This window comes from Atta cephalotes (assembly GCF_000143395.1).
Source record: "Atta cephalotes unplaced genomic scaffold scaffold00032, whole genome shotgun sequence".
Lineage (NCBI taxonomy): Eukaryota > Metazoa > Arthropoda > Insecta > Hymenoptera > Formicidae > Atta > Atta cephalotes.
Window position 1 is genome coordinate 1,957,340 of NW_012130096.1, and position 5,451 is coordinate 1,962,790.

The 5,451-nt window shown below is 29.3% G+C and overlaps 1 pseudogene; it reads left to right on the forward strand.

The window, feature by feature from the left end:
• Nucleotides 1-4,165, forward strand: part of LOC105621287 — a 7,187-nt pseudogene extending 3,022 nt beyond the window's left edge.
• The last annotated feature ends 1,286 nt before the right edge of the window (nt 4,166-5,451 follow it).

The window sequence follows — 5,451 nt, forward strand, 5'->3', positions numbered from 1 at the left end:
GTTGCGCAAAAACTGAAACGCGCCGTATCTCCGAATCCTTTGAGGCACAAACGAAAGTAAGAGAGATACAAACGAGTACAAACGATTCTCTTTCGAATGCCATTGGTCCCATTTCGTTATCTTTAAAAATGACCGACTTACCCTCTTGACGCATTTATGAAATTTTGAAATCGCTGTATCTCCGAACCCTTTGAGCTACAAATGAAAATAAGAGAGATACAAACGGGTACAAACGATTCTCTTTCGAATGGCATAAATGAAATTAAAAAATTTTAAAGTTGCGCGCTGGCCATTTTTTATTTTTCACTTTTTAATTGTTTTGTTTAACTGTTTGAGGTACAAACGAAATAATTATCGGTACAAACAAGTACAAACGAAGTACAAACGGCCTGCAGTATTAATTTTTATTTTTGATAAAGTTAAGCGCCAGGTTCACATCGGTAAAATACACAGAGTACGGAAGACCGGAATCAGTAAACTATAGAGGTAAGTAGAATAATCGAGGCTACCTTATAAACATGAGACACGCGTAATTGTGTCTGAATACTCAGCGGCGACTGTCGCTCAATCTGTTGTGAGATCTCGGGACGGACGCGTCTGTATTAGAAATTACGCTACAATTTAAAAAAATCGTACACGTAAGTGAATATTTTTATTTTTAAAGTTTTTATATATAATTGTCTAAAGATATTTGATTTCCATTTATATAGTAAATGTAGTTCTTACTTAACAAAGTCCAACAGATTTTTTTTATTTATCTGTCTTTGTATCGTATAATGTCCATATTTTTAAAAAATGAATGGATATATGACTAATTTAGTGACGATTCTGATAGTACCTACTCTTAAATTTCTTGGAATGAAATCTCACTATAAAAGAGTGAAAATACAGTCAATTTTGAAAAAGAGTGAAAATGTTTCACTTCTTGAAAAAAGAATGACAATGTTTCATACTTCTAAAGAGATTTAGTGGAAAATGTTATAAGTTTGGTTCCCTCACGTCACGATATGTTCATATATCCTTCTTTTTTTTTGTAAAATTACTTTTAAGTGTAATAGAAATAGTAATAATAATGTGAAAACATTAAGAATAATTAAAAAGATAATTTTATAAACATGTATAGACATACTACCTTGATCAAAAAGTTTCCCGAATTCATTCAGAAAATTCAAAATACAAGTTTTATTCATCAAAAGTGATTGTCCCCTTCAAAGTATTCCCCATCGACTGCAACGCATTTAAGCGCTTGATCCAGCTCTCGAAACATTTCTGGAACTCTATTGTCGGTATAGCCATCAGAGCCGTCTTCGATTTTTCCATTATCTCCTTTCGGCTGTTAAAACGCGTTCCCTGTAATGGTTTTTTGATTCGATCGAACAGAAAAAAATCAGTTTCTCAACATTTCCAAAGTTTTCACACCATTGAATCCATTTTTAAAAATTTAATACAAACTCGTTGTTGCAAATTCAACTCCATTTTTAAAACTGTCGAAAAATCGAAAATACGTGCAGAGGTAGATGTACTCAAGACGGCGTAACTTTTACAAGCTATGGTGAAATTTGGTGGGAATGTCAATGATAGATGTGGCAACCTAACCAAAAAAACAGAACTCAAATCAGTTGACTCAGAGCATCACCTAGTGATAATTCCGAGAACTTTTTGCTCAAGGTGGTATTCTAAATAAAGGGTAACTTATTATAACTGTAATTCGGATAACTGTGATTCGGATTAGATTAAAGATGTTATTTATCTAATACAAAGTTATACTTTTTTATTTTATAAATATATTTGTGTTTAAAATGCATTTTTATAAAAGTTTTACAAATACATTTATGTTTAAAATACACTTTTATGAAAGCTTTGTAAAGATTAAATATACACCTTTTATTTAATTAAAATAAATTAAATAAATTAAATTTATTAATTAAATTAAATATTAATCTTTTTTAATAATGTTAATCAAGTCATCCCATACCATTAATCACCTTATCGCGGTCTAGTTCAATCAGATTGAATGCATTAGAAAAATACATTTTTTTCATATAGTTATCTCTTATTATTAAACAATTTTCTCTTATTAAAATATTATTAAAATATTATTATTAAAATATTATTAGATAGTCAAATGTATGTAGTAATTGTGTCATGTAGTCAAATGTATGTAGTAGTGTAGAATTCATTTTTTGATAAGTAATCTCTTAATTTCGTGTGTGTAAATTCGAAACTGAAAAATGAGTCTACTATCCCCGATCTTCCCTATATATAACATAGTTTATTTTGTCGAATTATATCTATTAATTTCTATAAAGCGATAATTATTTCATAAAATAAAAAATATATATTAATATAATGCACGCGTATCAAAATACATGGCATATAAAAATAAAATTATAAATTTTTCCTGCAGAAACTGCATCATAAATCGTCTAAAATAGGTAAGCTTCTTTTAGGTGGCTCAAATTTTTCTGTGACGGAAACGTGCGATGTATTCTATTAATTATATCCAGCGTTGATGGTTATGACTTTTGTCTTGAAAATATGCACATGTCAGTTTAACAGTAATAAAGTATGTTAATAACAGTAATAAAGTATGTTATACCGAAATTATTATAAATTGATCAAAAAATGATTATTTTATTATACTCTTCTTTTATTATTCTTATTTTATTATTCTTCGTGATCCGGTCTTTTATGATTGTCGGATTAATATCAACATTAACAGTGTTCCTAGATTTCTAAAAAATCTTACTGCGACGATTAGGAGAAATTGAATAGTGCGGAGGAATATAAAATTATGAAAACGTAAAATTGTTTTCTTTGGCATATTCCTATAAGGATAAATTCGATATCATTTTTATTTTAATGGATTTAACGGATGAATTAACGGATGATTATTTGATTTTTTTACAGTATTTGCTTTTGTGGGTATTATATTAATTACCCTCGTATCTAAATTACTGAACATCATGTTACCTCTCAATGAATCCCGATCTATATCTATAACGCTTATTACTTTGTGGAAAATATTACAAAGAAAAATATTATTTCTACATTATGTTTATTGTGTGCGTGCGGATAGTTCTAATTGCCGTACTCGCACACGATTGCATGTTTTTGGTTTACAGCGAACATATCTGCAGTCTCCTTGCTTTGGTTGGGTACGAAAAACCAGTATTTTTTTTGCTATGTTTCAACATGATTGATTGGGAGAGCGAAGTTGTCGCCTAAATACTTGCAGATTTCATCTTGAGATGGTATCATGTAATAGTCGTAACGATGCCGAGAATAATTATCCGAATGATCGAAAAATCTACGATGACGGAAAATCTCCGTTATGCACACTGACGCTTTATGGTGAGCAATATTACATTAATTAGAACGTGTGCACACATATAAAGAAAAAAAAGAAATTATCTATTTGTACTTTAAAATTGTTTTCATCTGGGCAGATTAGCAGAGATTTTTGAAGACTTCTTTTGCATTGCTTTGCCGTACAAATGCTGATAATAACTGTAATAATGAGCATTATTCTACTATAAGTACATGCAGTTTATTTATCATTGAAATTCAACTTGGTATTTTTATTCGCGTATTTCATGTTATTCGCAGATTGTCTTACGTTACTCACACTTATATGGTTAATAGTTAAGAGACTAAAGCGAGAGATTAAAATATCATATTTTGTTTAAAGTATCGTATTTTCGATTATTCGTATTACAGATTAACGAAATTAGGGAAACGCTGAAGTATATGATATATATCTTTGCTCAAATGTTACAAACGTTTTGCTTCAGCTGCAAGATCAGAGACTGATTCATCACAGCGTGCAATTGCGTGACAAAATGTAAGACTTTAATCACTTAAATTTGGTGAAATTGAAAATTTGCTGATGACTGAAATACAAAGTTGTTGTAAATATAATTCCTCCTGGTACGAAATACCTGCGAAATTACGAAGGCTGTTTTTGTTCGTGATGCGAAGAGCATGCAATCTTGTTTTTTGAGCCAGCAAGATATATGTTTTCTCTCTGAAGAGCTTCTCCTGGTAAATGTTATTTACGAAATTTATGGTTTTACATAGTTCCTTTTAAGAATACTGGCACTTATTTTAAAGATTATACAGTTTTCGGTTGTTGTATTTTACCGTGCTTGTATCCTTCCAATGATCAATAGTTAATATTATAGTTTGGATAGTATTTGTGCAATCACAATTATATTATTATATAAATAGAGATTGTGCTGGGAATAATACTTATATTAACTTATTAATTATAAACATAATTGTAAACATAATACTTATACTATTAAATTTTTATTAAGTATATTTTTAAATCTCATTGTTTTATGAAAATTGCAAGTTATAAAAAGAAATAGAAAATGCAAAATGAAGAAATGGATAAAAAACTGCGATATTTATTTGAAGTATTGAAATATGTTTGTTTTTCGTTTAGTTTTAAAGAGATAGGAAGACATTGGGAGAAATAATAAATTTTTAATAATAAACTAGGTAATTAACTGAAGAAATTTGATTTGCTGTCAAGCCAAAATTATCGGTACTGACAAACATGTCATCTAGTCTAAAACGTCACACCACTCTCATCAGGGATTCCTTGATACTATCACCACAAAAACCAACATCAAAGTTAAGCTGAAACAGAAGTAAGTCTTGATTTTTAATTTCCCTCTTATTAGTAAAGTCATGTTACAGCATCAACCACTTGATATACTACATCGTTTAGATATTTCATAGGAATTTTGAGACTGTCATTCTTTCTTTACAAAAAGTATAATATTATTAAGAAGAAAGGCTGTGGAATGGATGTATCATACTGTCAACGATAATCCTTTTGATGACTCCTAATGTTGAACTTGAATCCGTAAGTTTTTCTAACGGGATATGTACCTTATTATGTAAGCAGGAAACATTTAAAAATATTCCGACGTTGTAACATCAGTCTTCTTACTAGGACATGAACATATGTGCATGAGTTTCAAACAAGACAAAATGTCTGTCACGTTTCTATTGCAGATTGAGCGTAATTGTATTTAGCTGTCTTTGAATATTGCAGAAGATATAATGTCTTTTCAATTTATCAAAATTGAAAGAAAATTTATTTTTGCTATCCGATATAAAATAGATATAATATTTAAGTTTTTCAAAACCACTGTGCTTTCAAACAATGAGAAAATACTTTTACACAAAGTTTACCGGTACATTTTGGCATCTGGAAAATTGTCACATCATCTTTTCTTACGTTCTTTTATAATTATTTCCAAGTAGCATAGCAACGCCTGCAAAATGTTAAAAAGTGCTTTTATATATATATATATATATATATATATATATATATTACTTTCTTTACTTCGTTACTTTAATTATTATGTAGTTAGTGTATCGTACTTAGACGTACTAGTAAAGTAAATTAATTTAATTAGTTAGTTAGTAGTTAGT